Source organism: Triticum aestivum, chromosome 7D (genome assembly GCF_018294505.1).
Source record: "Triticum aestivum cultivar Chinese Spring chromosome 7D, IWGSC CS RefSeq v2.1, whole genome shotgun sequence".
Lineage (NCBI taxonomy): Eukaryota > Viridiplantae > Streptophyta > Magnoliopsida > Poales > Poaceae > Triticum > Triticum aestivum.
The window spans coordinates 43226905-43248325 of NC_057814.1; the positions used below are offsets into that span (position 1 = coordinate 43226905).

General features: G+C 41.1%; 1 long non-coding RNA gene across 8 annotated transcripts; it reads right to left on the reverse strand.

Annotated features, from left to right (window-relative positions):
* Window positions 1-655: 655 nt before the first annotated feature.
* LOC123170510 (uncharacterized) lies at window positions 656-6816 on the reverse strand. 8 transcript variants are annotated; one of them, XR_006485229.1, is made up of 4 exons: window positions 5571-6816; window positions 5182-5303; window positions 4241-4419; window positions 656-4130 (listed from the first exon to the last, which is right to left on the reverse strand). It is a non-coding gene; the product is annotated as an uncharacterized lncRNA (long non-coding RNA). The 8 variants fall into 8 exon arrangements; XR_006485234.1 differs by having other exon boundaries at window positions 656-2670; window positions 2813-4130; window positions 5182-6816; XR_006485231.1 differs by having other exon boundaries at window positions 656-2399; window positions 2589-4130; window positions 5182-6816.
* Window positions 6817-21421: the final 14605 nt, after the last annotated feature.

Consider the following 21421-nt stretch of genomic DNA (forward strand, 5'->3'; position numbering starts at 1 on the left):
AAAATACATTCATACACGTTGCATATGTTTTGTATAAATTTGCATATACATGACAAAGATTTTTGTATACACAGTTAACATTTTTTTGACGGCGAATACAACCAAAACAGCAAAAGTCGGCCGGTCCAAAAAGCCCCCACAAAACAAAGTCGTGTTACGCTGTCGAGAAGCAGAAGGTGAAGCTGCACATTGAGTCCTACTGCTAAAAAAACGAGACCAATCCGGGCTAGACTAGCCTGTTGGCATTTTTTATAGAAGAAAACTCCGTGAGCACCAAACGCTCAAGCCGAGACTTGAACCCTGGTGGGCTGGCTGCGAACTCCCGTGCCTTGCCAACTGAGGTACGCCCAGTTCTCCTTGAGTCCTACTGCCAGGGACGATTCTAATAGGGGACGAGAGGGGGGGGGGGGGGGGGGCGAGACAAGCCAGAATTCTGTGCGTAGGAAGAAAAATCATATGTGGTACCTATTGCTATTAAGGGGTAACCAGATCGTTAGGGGGGCGTGCCCTTGGCGTGTCGCCTGAGCGGAAGCTCGGCGGTGCCAGGTAGGACACGCCCCTTCCAAGATCTTTTTTTACTAAGCAATGTGCTTTGACTGACATTTTCAACAGATCAAAGCAGCAGAAATGCAATTTTATCTAGAAGAGAATCACATTATAGGCATTAACATGTGCATATGCAAAAGGCAAGTAGTATTACGATCTACAAATCATGTCAAAATAATATCGGTTCCAATTGAAGCAAGCTAACACAGAAAATTATGAACTCGATGGCTAACCATCAAGCAGCGGTAGGCACCCACGCTTGTAGTAAGGCAAAACAATGAAGCAACATGTATGAAGCAGCTACCAAGAAACAACCCATCACGGCCCCGTCTTGAATCTGAACACCGGCATGGCTGACAGCGCCGCCTTGTCGAGCCCCCCTCAGCTGGTCCTCTGCCTTGTCATCTCGGTCGCGGTGCCAGATCCATCCTGCATGGTGCCCAGGCACACCGTCGTAGACGTCGCCACGAGCTCTAGCATCCCGCCGGAGTTGCCGCAGGCGTACCCTCCATTCGTTGATGTCACTGCTGCCGACAACCTGATGTCGTTGTTCGCTTGTTGTCTACCTATGTCAGTCATCATCTTAATATCGAATGGTAAACTAAATCTTAAGCAAATTATTTCATGATTAATTCTAATGCATTGCACGAACAAACATCCGTATAAACAAAAGTGGAAAGCAACGGCAAATTATGAGCTGAATATGTGGGCAGGCACCATGATACTTATTTTGAAAACAACGACAATAAGATTCTAAATAATGTGCACCCACACAAACAACACACTACTCATTTCTGAAAAGAAAGCACTACTCACTGTTGGAAAATGACTACCACAAAATTGACAACCAAACCTTGCAGTGCAGCCGGAGTAGTGACAATAAGGCAATGCTGGAAGGGAAAAATTATTGATCATTGGTAACACGGTTGGTCAAAAGACTGCAATTTAGAGCAGTAGCAAAGCTTAGCTGTAGCCCAAAATGGCAGATCCATACTGATACGGTTGCCCGACATGCAGCAACAGTACCATCAGGCACTCATCTCCCGAGTCCTAATAGCTTTAGAATTGTGGTGTCCGCTACGACAATAAACACAACAAAATACTCATGAGTTGTTGTTTCTCAGATTCTGGAAAGCGGGCACAAACTTGCAAGATATCTCGAGAAGAGTCGCTCCCATCATTTTTGCCGCATCATTACCTGTGCTAGAATCACCACCAACAGATAGGAAAACCTGAAAAGTTTTATGATTGTCAAGATTATCACCCAACAAGTAGATTGCTGTAAATGGAAGAATACCAAAAGAACATCAGGATGGGAACATGGAAGACATAGATCTACAATGTCGCATGTTCATATTTCTTGATAACAATAGTATTATGCTATTCAATTAAACAAAGAGAAAAAGAACATGCTCTAGATAGTATAAAGCTAGCAGCAAGGTAATACCCAATTGGATCTAAGCAATCACATTGGATCGATGGACTAATGATGCATTTATGCTCTCAACCTGGCTGACAAATAATCAGACACTATAATGTACAATGCAAAGATGGCCATACATTTTTGTGAAAGTATTAGCATACAAAGCTAGAGTAAAAGACACATACGCTGCATTGAAGAAACTATATTCTGGAGATGTGTATGCATCATTGTTCATATCATTAAATCAAGTCCAATTGATAAGCCGGACTGACACTGTAAAGTTTTTACTTACCATGACCAGACCCCTGACCACTTCTTTGATGTTCTAAATTTCTAAGCCAACATTTTCACCCACTGCTCTTCTCATGACCAAGCAAAAGAGTTCAGGACACTTATTGGCAGGAAGTGAAAAATCTAATACATGGTGTAGCTGGAAAATGAACCCTAAATTTAGTATTGGATAATTCAGTACGGGTGTGAAAATGAAAGCATTGGATACTAAATGAATCCTAAATTTAGTATCTGCAACCTGCAACATCTACCACTATTAATAGTTATCTAATATATCTTGGAATTCATTGAATATGAAGCAATAGAAAAGGATAAAACAAAGCCAGACCTTCATTGAATTGTTAGGAATTATGGTGCAGACTCAGACTGAAGTTTTCTAATTGAAGTAACAAATCTCAACAAATGGCAAGCTGCACTGAACCAATCAAACAAGTGTTTTCCTTAGCTTTCAATGCCCAAGAAACAATACGTGTATATGACACTCGCGCGAAAGCAAAACTTTCCATATTGAATCAGGATCAATCCTTGTTGGGCATGAGGATATCACTCAACTTTGAGCTATGTCTGACCCTCCTGGAGTGACATTCCATAGAAATTCCCATGCACCTTTGGACATTTAAACGAGACAGATAATAACACAAGCCTGCAAAAGAACCAGTGAACCTCCCTTGAGAACAAAGAAGCAGGAAGCATGAGAGGCAAAACGAGAGGGAGAGGGCTCAAAGAGAGGATCTTCTCATTGTCGCATCAACGACATCCGCTCGAGCCACGTCTCGCCGGAATTGGCCAAACCGTACACCGATAAAGAAGAAACGATTTGGGTAGCTACTTCAGTAGTGAGCTATATGTTCTCATGTGAAAAGGTCCAACGCCTTGCAAAATTTTGGTAGCTACTTCAGTAGTGAGCTATATGTTCTGGTTTCGGAGATAAATGCTAACTTCAGTTCTATGGGATGACTCTCAATGCCAAGTTCAGTACTCTCATGGAATTGAAGTCGGAGTATACAATATTGTCCAATGGATGTCCAAAATGCTGGTTTTGGATCCATGACATACAACACAAATGATACAGGTCCAACAGGGTTTGAGAAAAAATACAGCAATCCGACGTAGAAATGCACATCCTAGAAATATGTAGAAGCATTCATGAAATAAGTAGTACTAAAGCTAGTAGTCTGGCACTATATCATGACCTCATTGAAATCCAATGAAGCAGCACCAAACTTTTGCTTACGAACTTCCAATGAAGCACTTTATTCCAATACATCAACTTTTTATAAGATACTCCCTCCGTCCCATAATATAAGAGCGTTTTTGACACTACACTAGTGTGAAAAACGCTCTTATATTATGGGACGGAGGGAGTAGTAAAATTCCTTTGAGAGCCAAGCAACCTCCTATGTATGCTAACTACATGGTATCAGCAAATCAATACTCATTCCACAAGAGATAAATTGTATGCCTCCTTAGAAAAGCACCATATTCAAATATTTATCAAACGAATTTCTAAAATATGCAGGTTGTGACTTGGAAGTAATGCCTGCAAATTCACTTTATCAAGAATCACAAGAGGAGCGGCAAGTCCAGAAACTGTCCTGTACTGTGCAATACCAAGAGGACAGTTAGAAGGTGTGCACTATCTTCACCGGATTATGACTGACGTGAAGATACTCATATGGAGATAAAAATGAAAATGCATACCGATCCCAATTTCAAGGGTTCCTTCCTCCATGTCAACGTTGCCATTTGCAACAACCATGTTTCTCAAATTTAGAAGCCTGATATACCAACATCAACATAGTAGGCTAAGCTAACATAATACATTTCAAATCAAATAAATCTCTAGATGTACACATGCTTCTCACGATCCCTGCAAATAGAAGGAACACAAATGAGAGATGGAGATACATAAATAGCAAGATTAGGACGAGATTAATGCATCATTATCTTGGAAGCTTGGAGGGACAGAGGCTGACGGACCAGATCTAGGACTCCACCGGTGCGATAGTAGAAGATGCGCCGTCGTAGTGCGAGGTCGTGAGCGGCGGTTCTTCCTCCTTGATGCCAGCTGCGCACACAACCCAGCTGCCGCCGCGCCGACAGGGACAATCCAATCCATCCTCTGCCACGTCGTCGTCTTCTGCGCCGCTACTCCTGAACTGGTGATCAAGACTTATCAGGATAACATGATTAATCAGGATAACACCTAAGTACGACAATATGGTTGTTAGAGATTCAACGACAGTAAACATATATGGTCTATGTTCTGGAGATAATCATGTCAGGTACATAAAACTTGTAGTTATGTATTATTTTTTATGCATCGGTAAATTATAAGCTTAGTATAAGCATTTGATATGGCAAGAAACTTGTTGTTAAGTGAATGAAAAGTAAATGAAGGTTCAAAATTATCTTTGTAAATTGTAGTTTGAGGCAAGCATATGAAAAGAAAGAAATCCATTCGAATCAAGCTGAAACAAATGTATCTTTTAAGAAAACGTTGTTTTTGGTTGATAGGACAAGATCCATGATATGCACATATCTTTTTATTTGCAACGAAACCAACGCACCATGTAAAGAACTCAGGTAGACACTTTACAAAAAGAGAAGACATGCAGAACTCATCTCATCCCCTCTGCGACAGGCATGAATCAAAAATTTAAGAACTTGAACTATGACAGGCATAATGGCTACAGCTAAGCATCCATATAATTAATCGTGAAGGCAAAATCTAAAACAGTGACTAAAGTAGATTATATAATCCATGGTAAAGGCATTCATGTAAATCAGACAGTTGGTGAAACTAACCCTTAACCTGCAAACAACAGATTCGAAGTGGCAATCGATGAGCTAGTACATGAAAAGCTTTTCTGAACTTTTTGATAGAAGCTTCGATGAGAATAGAGTTTGAAGTCCTGTACCAGATGGTTCACGCCACCGTTCAGTGCGACCGGCAGGCCGTAGCGTGTTGCTGGCGCCGGTCACCAGGGCATTGCAAGGAACACCAATTCAGGATGTGTCCTCTGCAGCTTTCCACCATTGCCTACCAAGTTAAAGTAAAGAGAGAGAATATTGTGAAACTTTCTAGCCTAACATTTCCCTCGTAAAACATAATTCTAAGATGAGTGCCAGGTATCAGAAGAGCCAAACATGGATGAGCAGGAATGAGCAACTATTATAAATCCTTCCAAAATTCCCAAATCACGAACCACATGCCCCAAAACAACCAATCTCCAGTTCACCAAAATCTCTCAGCACATGAAAATTATAAAATCACATTACCTACATGTTTGGTTACACTTCAGCTTACCATGGCAGTATCTTGAAAGGAGGTAGAATTTCATATCAGCCGATCTTGGCTTCCCTGAACATTCAATTTGCAGCTCTAACTTATGTAAAGGAATTGAGAATAGCCTTGTTAGTTCATTTTCTGTAAAAGTTTGCCAAGCTACAATCCATTAATTCAATCAGACTTGCACCAATTTATTTGATAGATAACACGATAACAGACACTTTTTGCAAATTATAAAAAATAGTTATTTATTTTGTTTTCAAATCTCATATTCCTTTTTAACTTTACTTATTCACTACAGGAAACAGCTATTTTGCCGGCGGACGGCAAAGGCTCGAACGGCGGACGGCAAAGGCCTTTGCCGTCAGCCGCGGACGGCAAAAGGCTCCGGCAAAGTAGGCTACGGTAAACAGGTCCTTTGCCGTCTGCTTTTTACGGCGGACGGCAAAGAGTCCTTTACCTACAGCGGTGGACGGCAAAGAGGGCGGACGGCAAAAATACTGGACGTCGGCCAGCGTTAGTCCGTTAGGCGGCTAACGGCGGCCTTTGCCGTCTGCCTCATAGTCAACGGACGGCAAAGAAATTTTAGTTAATTAAAAAAATACGGTTGTACTCCTCGGTGCTGCAGTGACGTGGTCGTTCAGGCTGCAGGTGAGTGTGTCCAGCGGCAAGATGGCGGCCGGCGGTCCTATGGTGAGCACGTCCGGCGGCCTGAGGTCGTTCTTGCAGAGAGGAGGCTGGATGCTCGGGTGCGGCAGGGTCCGGCGATGTCCGGCGAGGGGCGGCCGTGGCGGAGCCCGGCGAGGGTTGGAGAGGAGGAGCCTGGGGCTTTCGCGCTCGCGGTAGAGAGGAGGAGGCTCGGGCGTGGCGGAGTCCGGCAGGGGGCGGCCATGGCGGAGTCCGATGAGGGGGCGGCGAGGAGGAGGAGGCTGGGGAGCTCGACTGCCGCAGGGTCCGGCGGCGGGCGACCGCAGAGGGGTCCGGCGAGGGGCAGCCACGGCGGAGTCGGGCGAGGGGCAGAGTACTGCGAGGGGGCGGCCGTGGCGAAGTCAGGCGAGGGGCGGAGAGCAGGAGGAGGCTGGGGAAGCTCGGCTGCCGTGGTGTCCGGCGAGGGGCGACTGCGGTGGGGGTCCGGCGAGGGGCGGCCACGGCGGATTCTGGCAAGGGGCGGAGAGACAGAATCCGGCGAGGCTGTTGCTCTGCTGCTGCGTTTTTTTTAAGGGTTGCTGCTGCGTTTGTGAGGAGGAGAGAATAGATCGATGGAGGTGTGCTCGTGGGGTGGGAACGTGAGATGCATGGTGGATTGGTGGTGTGGGGAGTGGGGCAGCCCCGCCACGTCATCGATCCAGGGGAAGTTGTTTCCAACCAATAGGAAACATTCAAATAATTTGTGTTTGTTTACCCTATTACTTTTGGCAAAATAAGCATGTTAAAATGTAGTAAATTTTCTCAAACTTGTTCTGCGCATTATAGAAACTATAAACCAATACCATGCCAAATTTCATATACTTTAGGCCTTGTTTACATTTTCAAATAATTTGAGAAGTCGACACTGTTATTTTGCCTACTGTAAAAAAACAGACGGCAAAGTCTTTGTCGTGTACCAAATGAAAATAGATGGTGTGGGTGGGTGAGGCGGGGGGAGAGAGAGAGGGAGGAGGTGGGGCCAACCTTTTTTTGACCTGCAAAAAATAGGCCACCTCTTTGCCAACTGCCAGCAGATGGCAAAGAATCTTTGCCGTCTGCTGGCAGATGGCAAAGAGGTGGGGCTGGTGCGCCGTTACAGCGCTAACGTCCACTGGACCCCACCCCCTCTTTGCCATCCGCCAGCGGACGGCAAAGAGCTGGCAGATGGCAAAGAGCTTCTCTGCCGTCTGCCCTTTCTTTGCCGTCTGCTTTTGGGTAGCTGATGGCAAGGAGCTTCTTTGCCGTCAGCTAGCAGACGGCAAAGAGCTGGCAGATGGCAAATTAGCTGATTCCAGTAGTGATTTAGTCACACTTACACTGAATTTTGTTAGTGCACAATAGGACACTGAACAGTTATGCACAAATTCAACAAAGAGCAAAGCATATACAGTTCTCTCATCAACTGGGTGCCCCAGAAGAAGATAAACAAATTGTCATTTTAAAAAAGAAACTGAAATTTTCTGTAATGAGTAGTTACACTAACAATGACGGAGCACAAAGAGCATAACTGAATAAATTCAGGAACACCTTAAAACTTGTTCCTCCTTTTTAGGTCTATTTACTCAAATCAGATTTGCACTAAGATTTAAGTACTATACAACAAACATTTCTCTACAAATTAGAATTTTCAACTTTACTTGTTCAATAACACAGAATTGCACTCAGTGCATAACAGGATAAACGATAACAATGCCTTGATATTTTCAATTCTACGCAGAGCAGAACTTTGTAAATACTTCTTCATACATACAATTTGCAGGACAATACTCATTTACTACAGTTTATACTGAAAAGTAAAACGGAAATTGAACAAATATTCAAGAGGAAACAGTTGTGGAACCTAAAGTTAGTTCACTGAAAAAGTATGATGTGATGTTGTACACTAACTGATTTCTCTGTTCATCTTCTTGCTTGTACATAGTATATATTCATAAATTGGATGGAGGAAAAGCAAACGTATACATAATATTGGATGCAGAAAACAAAATCTACATGATTTCCCATTTATGTACTCTCTTCGCCTTCATCCATGCCACCACGCTACTGTAAGTTAATTATAATTTAGCTACCACTAACTCTTGTATGAGAATGATAATTAACTTATTTAGCTCATTCTTATGCAGTGCAGTCTGCCATAACCAACAACATCAAAATGGAGGATATAACCCTGCAGTGCGCCTTTTTCTCCGATATGCATCGTATAGTGCGCTTCTCCTAGGCATCACATACATACAGGAAAAAGTAAGATACAAATTAAATGAAATACAGAAGAGAGTATAGAAAATTATAGGAATGTCTGAATCTCCATTGCCTGCACCAGCAACTATTGAATATCTGAATCAAAATCAAGAAATTAAACTCATGGGAAAAAATGTAGATCAAGTAGAAAGATTGAAGCGGGGATCATAAGGCGATGAACTGAAAAGAACAACAAGGTGCCGTGATGCAGTTTCTGAGAAGAACACAAATGACCAAATTTCAACAATACATAAGTACCTGAAGTCAAAATGATATAATTTGTATGAAGCTAAGTCTAAGATGTAGCTAAATTTGGTACATGCTTATGACTGTGATGATACACAGAATCTCTGATTTATAAGGATGTTAGCTAATAATAAGAATAAGAGAAACATTATAAACTGAGTACAGAAAGTTTATAGACAAAACCTTATAAACTAATCCCTGTGTCCCATAATATAAGGATGTTAACTAATAATAAGAATAAGAGATACATTTTTTTCTATTGTAACAGTTTAGCTCAATCCAAAATTGTTTGATTGTTCATTCCTCTTGAAGGTTCAAATCAACATAAATTCCTCACTGTATGACAAAAAGTAAGAAATGTTTTTTAGGAAAACCTAAACTTATTTGCTTTAACCAACTGGAAAAAAGAAGAGGTAAGAAAAAAAGAGGAAGACAACATACACAAATGAAAAGTTCCAGTCGAACGGTTGAACGACTGAGCAGCCACTGAAGAAGATCCCAAGTTCGGATTCAGAACAGAGAAAGCAGGCTCAGCAGCCACTAAAGAAGATCCCAAGTTCGGATTCAGAACAGAGAAAGCAGGTTCAGCAGCCACTGAACAAGACCCCAAATTCAGGACAGGAGGAGCACGCAACAAACTGACCGCCAAACCAGAGGATTGGCCAGCTGAAATAAAACAGTAAGTACACATCATGATTAGTATTTATGTACTAAAAAAGGAAATCCAATACTAATTATCATTTGCAAACCGAATATTGAAGTAATAACACACTTTACAGTAAGGTGTGCAGGGTAAAACAATAGTCAAGTTCAGAATAGGCCATTTTAGCTACTTAAGTATTCTTCTACAGTTCACATTCTGTATTACATTTGGTCTAAATAAATGAAGAGAACCCCTGTACAATCCCCTAGTATACCTCGAATTATACCTGCAGAAAGCCATCATGTCACTAGTGTCACTGTTCTCACCACCTTGTGCACTACTTTGGGAGAATTGGCCGGTAGGAGTGATATGATCATCAATAAAGCTATGTTCATATTTATCTTCACTCCGATCATAATGCTCATCCGGTGAAATATCAACATCTTCCGACACACTAAAGCGATAGTGTATGTTAGTTATAATTGAAAAAAGATTGTTCTTACTATTACAGTACAGTAAACCAAGAAACCAATATACATTGACAAGCAATTATTAGCAAATAGATTTACCATTAGCTTATTTGGTGGCATTAAAACATTCGATGAAAGGTTCCAGTGATCTTACTCGATTTCCTCATCAATATATATAACCAGACGCATCTTGGCCTTCCTTCTGTTTCCTGTATTAAGAATAAATGCAAAAGTAACATCAAGGTCCAATTTTTTAAAGATTTGGGCGCCACGAACAAGAGGTTAGTAAGCATGTACTAATAAATGATTGAGTTGGCAACAAGATTAAAGAGAGTGTTACAAGGAAAAGAGGCTTAACTCACCAACATCACACTCCATCCGATCAAATTTTCCTCTTATAGATCCATTTATATCTTTCACTCAAAGACAATGAGGATGCTCATTTGATCTTGTCACCGCATTTGGGGAGTACTTCGGTAATTGCCGTATTGACCCTGATGTATTTCCTACTGACTTAGGCTACCAATCATCAGGCATACTATCACACAATAGATTTGTTGTAGGCGTATGAGCAGTAGGACTACAGTAGATTTTGACACATTGGCTCTTGTGCTTCTGCTTGAGTTGGTTGTTTTGTGACACCAACAGGAAACTGAACTTCTCTCGCAAAGCTTAGTGGTCCATCAATACATTCCGGCCCATTGCGTTGAGCTCCCTGAGTGTGTGACTTTGCAGAACTAACCTTTGCAACAAACCAACATCAGCAACACTGTCCAAAACGAGAAGAAGTAACAAAATTTTCTTCAGAGTTCTTACAAGCAGGCATATACTTGAGAGAATCAGAACTGAACAACTAAAGGACAAGGTGGTGAGAATTTGTACCTGCAACTGGTTGACAGACACCATCTTCCCGAACTCCTTGGCGTTGGAGGACAATTAGTAGACGGCGCAGGTGCTACCTGAGCCCATGTCCTAAAAGATGACATGGCGCGACATGTTGCAGAAGTCCTTGTCAATCCCGTACCGCAACCAACTGTGTGAGGGCCTTCGTCAGTGCGGGCGGACCGCGGCGGCACCGCACGCGTCTAGAGCGAACCGACGCGGCGGCCAGCGCCATCTGGAGAACCGGTGGCCGGTGGTGCGAGATCTGGGTGATTTGAAGGCGAGGCGACATCGTTGACAAGGACGCCGTCAAAAATCTCATCATGCCGCTGGGAGAGGAGCTCGTCGAGGATCCCCTCAACTCGACGGATCCGCGATGGAGGTGCTCGAGGAGTGATGTCTACTACACAACCTTCTTCTTGTAGACGTTGTTGGGCCTCCAAATGCAGAGGTTTGTAGGACAGTAGCAAATTTCCCTCAAGTGGATGACCTAAGGTTTATCAATCCGTGGGAGAGGTAGGATGAAGATGGTCTCTCTCAAACAACCCTGCAACCAAATAACAAAGAGTCTCTTGTGTCCCCAACACACCCAATACAATGGTAAATTGTATAGGTGCACTAGTTCGGCGAAGAGATGGTGATACAAGTGCAATCTGGATGGTAGATATAGGTTTTTGTAATCTGAAAATATAAAAACAGCAAGGTAACTAATGATAAAAGTGAGCGTAAACGGTATTGCAATGCTAGGAAATAAGGCCTAGGGTTCATACTTTCACTAGTGCAAGTTCTCTCAACAATAATAACATAACTGGATCATATAACTATCCCTCAACATGCAACAAAGAGTCACTCCAAAGTCACTAATAGCGGAGAACAAACGAAGAGATTATTGTAGGGTACGAAACCACCTCAAAGTTATCCTTTCTGATCAATCTATTCAAGAGTTCGTAGTAAAATAACACGAAGCTATTCTTTCCGTTCGATCTATCCTAGAGTTCGTACTAGAATAACACCTTAAGACACAAATCAACCAAAACCCTAATGTCACCTAGATACTCCAATGTCACCTCAAGTATCCGTGGGTATGATTATACGATATGCATCACACAATCTCAGATTCATCTATTCAAACCAACACAAAGTAGTTCAAAGAGTGCCCCAAAGTTTCTACCGGTGAGTCAAGACGAAAACGTGTGCCAACCCCTATGCATAAGTTCACAAGGTCACTGAACCCGCAAGTTGATCACCAAAACATACATCAAGTTGATCACGTGAATATCCCATTGTCACCACAGATAAGCACATGCAAGACATACATCAAGTGTTCTCAAATCCTTAAAGACTCAATCTGATAAGATAACTTCAAAGGGAAAACTCAATCCATTACAAGAGAGTAGAGGGGGAGAAACATCATAAGATCCAACTATAATAGAAAAGCTCGCGATACATCAAGATCGTGCCAAATCAAGAACATGAGAGAGAGAGAGAGAGATCAAACACATAGCTACTGGTACATACCCTCAGCCCCGAGGGTGAACTACTCCCTCCTCGTCATGGAGAGCGCCGGGATGATGAAGATGGCCACCGGTGAGGGATTCCCCCTCGGCAGGGTGCTGGAATAGGGTCCCGATTGGTTTTTGGTGGCTAAAGAGGCTTGCGGCGGCGGAACTCCCGATCTAGGTTATTTTCTGGAGGTTTCTGTATATATAAGAGGTTTTGGCGTCGAGAACAAGTCAGGGGGTCTCCGGGCTGTCCACGAGGTAGGGAGGCGCGCCCCCCACCCTCGTGGGCAGCCCGGGACTCTTCTGGCCCAACTCTTTTACTCCATGGCCTTCTTCTGGTCCAAAAATAAGCTCCGTGAAATTTCAGGTCAATTGGACTCCGTTTGATTTTCCTTTTCTGTAAAACTCAAAACCAAAGAAAAAAACAGAAACTGACACTGGGCTCTAGGTTAATAGGTTAGTCCCAAAAATCATATAAAATAGCATATAAATGCATATAAAACATCCTAGAAGGATAATATAATAGCATGAATACTTCATAAATTATAGATACGTTGGAGACGTATCAGCATCCCCAAGCTTAATTCCTGCTCGTCCTCGAGTAGGTAAATGATAAAAGAAATAATTTATGAAGTGTGAATGCTAGCAAGTGCATAAGTTTGATCAATGATAGTTCCAATCACTTTTTCTAGCATCATTATGTATCATAACAGTAGCTCATATCATAAAGCTTCTCATGATCAAGTAACAAGCTATTCACATGCTAAAGTATAGATCATAAACTTTCTTGAAAACTAACAAACCGTTCTCAGTCATCAAACAATTGCAATTCATCTTATTTTCAGGAAGGGTCCATGTAAGAGATTTGATTTAGCAAATTCCACATACTCAACTATCATATAGTCTTCCATGATTGCTACCACTCAAATCATATTTTCAAAACAAATAGCATCCATCGAACACAGAGAAAGATAGGGGCTTAATGTTTCGCCTCCCAACTTATTTATCATATAGATAATTGTCAACAATAATAATTCATGATCAAATATATTTGAATGGTCATATATGCTTAGATCTTTCTCCACCACATGATGCTTGCCAACTAAAAAGTAGGTTGGAATGAGAAGGAATACTACTGACTCTTGCATAAAAGTAAAAGATAGGCCCTTCACAGAGGAAAGCAGGGATATGCAGAGGTGCCAGAGCTCGAAGCTAAAACAGAGATGAAAATAATCTTGAGAGGTATGCTTTCATTGTCAACATAACGACCAAGAGTTCCCAATATCTTCCATACTAGATACATTATAGGCGGTTCCCAAACAGAAAGGTAAAGATTTTACTCCCCCTCCACCAACAATCACACTCCACGGCTTGTCCGAAACAACGGGTGCCGTCCAACCAGTGGCGGACCCAGGAATTGAAGTTAGCCGGGGCGAACATTTAATGTTTAAATTTTTTTCGCTACAAATGCAGCTATATTCAACCAGAACTCATATCATTCAACAACAAAAGGATGAAAAGACTATTTAAAACTAGTACACTGTTAAAAGTCGCCGAGGCCGCCTGACTGCTCACATGGACTCTTGCCGCTTGAAATGCTCACTTATGGCACAATATGATCCCATAATTCCAATTTCCAAATGAGACCTACAAAATAAAGAATGCATTAGCACAAGTGTGATGAGAGTTGTATATTTTGATATAGACACACATCTGATGGTAACTGGGTGGTAGTGTACCTTTAAGACGTAATTGCATACTGAACACGAGGTTGTGGAGGTAGATGACCTCGACGGTTCTTCAAGGCATGAAAATGAACCATAATCTCTTTATCACTAATTTTGGCAAATATCTCGCGCTCAACAAAGCAAACCATCAAATCATTAAGACAATCATCACCCATCTTGTTTCGAAGATCAGTCTTTATAATATTCATGGCTGAGAAAACCCTCTCAACTGATGCAGTTGCCACCGGTAATGTCAATGCAAGTCTGATGAGCCGATAAACCAATGGAAATACCAGATGTTGTCTACTCTGAACCAACTTGAGAGCAAGAAAACTCAAACTATCGCAAGCCAAGAATTCAGTACTTCTTTTCATCACATCAATATATGTTGAGTTGATCAGTCAACAGATAGCGCTCTTGTGAAGAGAAATCAATTGAGTAAATATTTGCAAGCTCAACTAGCTTATCATGATCAAAGTTGCTAAATGAGTCTCTAGGATCAAGGCAAGCAATGCACTTCAACAAGCGTGTAGAAGTTTCACTAAATCGATTATTCATCTCAACTATGTTTCTATCCAACACCTCATTGAATATAGTCACCTTGTAATGATGGAGCCAAGTAACCATTTTGCGTGATGTTCTTGGGTAACCCCTTATTGAAATGTTATCATCCATATTGGGCACTATTATATTTCTTGCAGCACAAAAGTTAGTAGTAGATATTAAGAGAGGCTCCCATCCATCATCTCTCAACTTTTGTAATAGACTTTTCACTGACACAATCATATTCATAGCACAGACTATATTCTGATCTTTTTGTTGCAATGCTTGTGACAAATCATTGGTTAAACCAAGCACTCGAAGCATCAAATGCAAGATAAGAACAAATTCAAATGTTTCCATGTTTATCATAAAGCCAGAAGCCAAACCTCTATCGTCAGCATCTGCTCCATCAAGAGAAATACCATGTAGCACTTCAACCACGGAATCCCATATTTGATATATCCGGATTAGAGTCTTGTGGTGTGGCCCCCATCGTGTATCACCGGGTCTTGCTAAACTTGTCTCTTGATGCTGGCCTTTTCCTGACAAAATCTCCCCATGCTCTAACTGTAAAACCAGGTTGTCATGATGCTTCTGCAACAATGCATGTTTTCTTTTACACGAGGCACTTACCTACAAGAAAAGAGTAAGTGCGATTAGAATTTTATAATGGCTAGATATATACTATTTGGATTTGCAAATCCATAAGCTATAAGAACTAAGAAGTACTAACCATGTTGACAATCTTATTTGTATGTCCAAAGAAATCACTAACAGCTAGGACTCCCTTGACAACAGCAACAACTACCAATTGAAGTTGGTGGGCAAAACAATGCACATAAAAAGCATATGGATTGACATCTAGCACCAATTTCTTCAAACCATTAAGTTCTCCACGCATATTTGAGGCCCCATCATATCCTTGTCCTCTCAATCTAGACATGGATAAATTATGTTTAACAAACATTGCATCCAAAGATCTTTTCAAAGAAGCGGATGTAGTATCAAGAACATGTTTAACACCAAGCAATCTTTCCAAAGACTCCCCTTTTTGGTTGGTGAACCTTCAAGCAAAACAAACTATAAAATTAGAACAAGCATGTGAGGGTAGAGTAGGTACATTCAGAATTAGAACAATCATGACAAATAACTAACCTCACACAACCATTTGCTCTCTGACCGATACATCACGAGACTCATCAACAAGTAGAGAGAAATTACTATCACCAAGCTCATCCATTATCACTTTTGTGGTCACTTCGGCACATGCTTGTACTATTTGTTTTTGGATTTTATGACAAGTCAATTGATGATTGCCAGGAGCATTTTTATGGACCACATCGGCTACATCTTTGCATCTTTCAGCATACCAATCCAACATCTCAAGGAAATTACCCTTGTTCATGGAAGTGGTAGTCTCATCGTGCCCACGAAAAGCTAGGCCTTGAGAGACAAGAAACCTTACCACACCTACAACAGCCCTCAAACGCTCTTCATATTCAATATGTGATTTCTCAGTATGAGAAGTCATTGCATATGACACACTTTGCTTTTGGTTTTTGAAATCTTCACACTGTCTTCTAGCATTGTTGTGAGCGCTGTTTGGTCCACCTACATGAGCATTGAATATTTTCACTGTCTTCTTCCAATTTTTGAACCCTTTCTTAGTGAAGACATCATGACCAAACTTGTCACCAATGCTTGGAGGCTTGAAAAGAAAACAATGGAAACAATAGGCAGATTTTGTCTCTTTACTATACTCTAGCCAGTCATAATCTTTATACCATGCTTCTTTGAAGTTCCGCCAATCTTTCCCAAAAAGAGTCCGAGGAAAATCATGACCATACAAACGTCCAACACCTTTCGACAAATATGCCCTTCTCATTTCATCTCTAATTTCTGGAGTTGCATACTCATCAATTTGCTTATGTGTGCCAGGATCAGGATCCACGTCAGCTAAATTAAATGCCGAAGGAATGCCCTACAACATCAAATGGCACCATATCAAAACCGAGTGTCCTGTTACTGCTATCTGCTATTCAACATTCCAAGTTTCCAACTAACATATCAAAGGAAGGATACAATCATACAAGAAGACTAGAAGAGGATACCTGCCGGTCGTCGGAGTCATGTGGTCGCTCTCGCTTCCGTTTGGCTCTGGCCGCCGAAGCTGCTGCCTCTGCCACAGCCGCCGCATCTTCGACAGTAGCAGCCTCAGCCTCAGCTTCTTCGAGTTCGACAGCAGCAGCTATGCCTTTCCAATCCACCTCTTCGCCGGAGTCCATCCCTTCACCGGAATCCATCACCGGCACCGCCCCCACTGCCGCCCCCCGCCGCTGGCCCGACCTGTAGGCTCCAGCACCAGCACCGCCCCACACAGCCGCAGTATCAGCCCCCTCCCTCGCCGATGCAGGAGCGAGCGGATGCAGGAGCCGCCCCTCGCGCCTGGGAATCCCTGGCCTCTGGGCTCTGGCGGCGGCGAAGCACCGCAGCAGCGAGCAGCATGTCTTCTAGGTCGTGCAGAGGGAGGGGAACGGTGGATTGGATTTCTGGATCGAGGACTAGTCGGCAGATCTAACAGACGTTTGTTTTGGGCCTGTAGAAAATAGCCCAGTCCACCGGCGGACCGGCCCACATCTCTCTGCTTTCCTCTTACCCTTTCGCTCGATGGCTGCCGCACAAACAGAGACGCCGGCGGCCCTGGTTTTCTCCGCCGCCGGAGGAAGATAGGTAGGTAGGGGTCGATCCTCCGCTGCCGGCGACCCGGGGCGGCCGCCCCAGCTCGCCCCAATGGTGGGTCCGCCACTGCGTCCAACTATCAATAATCCTGGGGGAGTTTTGTTTAAATTATTTGTGATTTTGTTTTTGATCTTTTGATCATAGGACTAGGCATCCCAGTTACCAGCCATTTTCTCATGAATGATGAGCGGAGTCCACTCATCGTGAGAATAAACCACCTAGCATGGAAGATACTGACAACCCCTAGTCGCTACATGAATGATTCGGGCATACAAAACAAATTATTATTTGAAGGTTTAGAGTTTGGCACATGCAAATTTACTTGGAACGGCAGGTAAATACCGCATATAGGTGGATATGGTGGACACTCATGGAATAAACTTGGTTCAAGGAATTTGGATGCACAAGCAGTATTCCCGCTTAGTACAGATATTTTGGCTAGCAAAGGATTCTAAATAGCAAGCACCACATGTTAGAGGATCCATAACAATATAACTTCTATACAAATATACCCAAGCATAACTCATTATGTTGTCTTCCTTGTCCAACTTCAACTAATTTGCTCAGGTTTGAAAATAATTAATTGGGATCACAATCATAGAAGATGTCCAAGATAGTATATTTATATGTGAAATCTCTCTTCCTTCAATATTCTTTCATGAATTGTTCAAGTGACCAATACAATGTTTGCTAACCTTCAAAAAATTTACCACCTCTACTTCTTATATGTGAAGGCATTACTCCCCATGGGAAAGGCATATGAAACATATATAATTTCAGATTTAAGACATTCAAATCATTCAACCATTTACTCATAGGATATAAGCGAAGCACACGAGTAAATGACAAACTACTCCAAAAAGATATAAGTGAAGATCAATGAGTAGTTAAATAATTATGTAGCTATGTGAAGACTCTCTCTCATTTAAGAATTTCAGATCTTGGGATATTATTCAAACAGCAAGCAAAACAAAAGGAAAAAAAATAAAATGACGCTCCAAGCAAAACACATATCATGTGGTGAATCAAAATATAGCTCCAAGTAAAGTTACCGATGAACGAAGACGAAAGAGGGGATGCCATCCGGGGCATCCCCAAGCTTAGGCTCTTGGTTGTCCTTGAATACTACCTTGTGGTGCCTTGGGCATCCCCAAGCTTAGGCTCTTGCCACTCCTTATTCCGTAGTCCATCGAATCCTTACCCAAAACTTGAAAACTTCACAACACAAAACTTAACAGAAAACTCGTAAGCTCCGTTAGTATAAGAAAATAAATCACCACTTAGGTACTATTGTTAACTCATTCTAAATTCATATTGGTGTAATATCTACTGTATTCCAACTTCTCTATGGTTCATACCCTCCGATACTACTCATAGATTCATCAAAATAAGCAAACAACCAATAGAAAACAGAATCTGTCAAAAACAGAACAGTCTGTAGTAATCTGTATCAAACGTATACTTATGGAACTCCAAAAATTCTGAAATAAATTGGTGGACGTGAGAATTTATCTATTAATCATCTGCAAAACGAATCAACCTAAAATCACTCTCCAGTAAAAAATGGCAGCACATCTCGTGAGCGCTAAAGTTTCTGTTTTTTACAGCATGATCATAAAGACTTCACCCAAGTCTTCCCAAAGGTTCTACTTGGCACAAACACTAATTAAAACATAAAACCACATCTAACCAGAGGCTAGATAGATTATTTATTGCTAAACAGGAGCAAAAAGCAAAGCACAAAAATAAAATTGGGTTGCCTCCCAACAAGCGCTAACGTTTAACGCCCCTAGCTAGGCATGATGATTTCAATGATGCTACATAAAAGATAAGAATTGGAACATAAAGAGAGAATCATGAAGAGTATAAGTAGAACATTTAAGTCTAACCCACTTCCTATGCATAGGGATTTTCTGAACAAACAACTTATGGGAACAATAATCAACTAGCGTAGGAAGGCAAGACAAGCATAACTTCAAGATCTTAACAACATAGAGAGGAAACTTGAAATTATTGCAATTCCTACAAGCATATATTCCTCCCTCATAATAATTCTCAGTAGCATCATGAATAAATTCAACAATATTACCATCACATAAAGCATTCTTTTCATGATCTACAAGCATAGAAAATTTACTACTCTCTACATAAGCAAAATTCTTCTCAATCAGAATAGTGGGAGTATCATAAGAAGCTCGAATACTATAAATTGTTTCCACATTAAAAGAGTAATGTTCAGAAAAAGGGTAATCATAATCATGACAAGTTTTATAAATACAATCATCACTACTTTTTATAGCATAAGTGTCATCACAATAATCATCATAAGTAGCAACTTTGTTCTCATCATAATCGATTGAAACCTCTTCCAAGATAGTAGAATCATTACTAAATAAAGTCATGACCTCTCCAAATCCACTTTCATAATTGTCACATTACTTCCTAAAGTTGAAACTCTTCCAAACCCACTTTCATCAATATAACCATCATAAATAGGAGGCATGCTATCATCATAATAAATTTGCTCATCAAAACTTGGGAGGCTAAAAATATCATCTTCATTAAACATAGCATCCCCAAGCTTGGGACAAACATTAATTGCAGCAAATAAATTCTCAAACTTGTCATTCTCATCAAACATAGCATCCCCAAGCTTGGGCCTTTTCATATCATAAGCATAATCACTCTCATCATTAATAGTATGGATAGCACCAATAGTATAGCAATTATTATCATCACAATGAGTAATAGGAGCAACATCATTTGGGAGGGATACCTTTTTACCTTTGTTTCTCCGTCTTTTCTTTTTCTTCTTCACATCATGTGTGGGTTTAATCCTCTTTTTGGAGCTCCTTATTAATGAGATTGGTTGAATAGAAGGCTCCTCCTCGTTACCTGATTCATCATAAGAAATAATAGGAAGATATTGGGAAGTCTCTTCCCTTTCATTAGTATTATCTTCATCTTCTATTTGTTTTCTTGTCTTTATGTAATTGGCAATATAAGGATTTTCAATGCAATTCACTGCACAATACAAAAAAAATTCTTCTAGATCAAAATCAAGAAATCTATCAAGATTAAATTTTGGAATACCCTCAGTTATACGTTTCATTTCTTCATACCCCAAAAGAAGACTAAGCTGTTTATGATGCTCAAGGGTAATCAAGTTATCACAATTTTTAACATTATTTGATCATGAAACAAATAACATTGGAGCTTTAAATGACCAGGTCATTGCAAAGTTCACAAGGATGGCGATAAATATTGAAGATTTCAGCACAATCATCTAGCCTTTCTTGCAACCATTTAGTTTCCAAATACTTATGCCTCTTGCAAAATCTATCTTCCCTATTTGGTGTGTACTTGCAAGCTCTATGTATTCCACAAAAGTTGACATGCTTATAAGAGACATTTTCATCATGACTAGTGCAATCATCATTAGTACTATGGTTATTCAAGGAATTCAAACTAACAACATTGCAATCATGCTCATCATTCAAAGATTTAGTGCCAAACATTCTAATGCATTCTTCCTCTAGCAATTGAGCACAATTATCGGAATCCTTATTCTCATGAAAGATATTAAAAAGATGAAGCATATGAGGCACCCTAAATTCCTTTTTTGTAGTTTTCTTTTATAAACTAAACTAGTGATAAAACAAGAAACAAAAAGATTCGATTGCAAGATCTAAAGATATACCTTTAAGCACTCACCTCCCCGGCAACGGTGCCAGAAAAGAGCTTGATGTCTACTACACAACCTTCTTCTTGTAGACGTTGTTGGGCCTCCAAGTGCGGAGGTTTGTAGGACAATAGCAAATTTCCCTCAAGTGGATGACCTAAGGTTTATCAATCCATGGGAGGCATAGGATGAAGATGGTCACTCTCAAACAACCCTGCAACCAAATAACAAAGAGTCTCTTGTGTCCCCAACACACCCAATACAATGGTAAATTGTATAGGTGCACTAGTTCGGCGAAGAGATGGTGATACAAGTGCAATCTGGATGGTAGATATAGGTTTTTTTAATCTGAAAATATAAAAACAGCAAGGTAACTAATGATAAAAGTGAGCGTAAACGGTATTGCAATGCTAGGAAACAAGGCCTAGGGTTCATACTTTCACTAGTGCAAGTTCTCTCAACAATAATAACATAACTGGATCATATAACTATCCCTCAACATGCAACAAA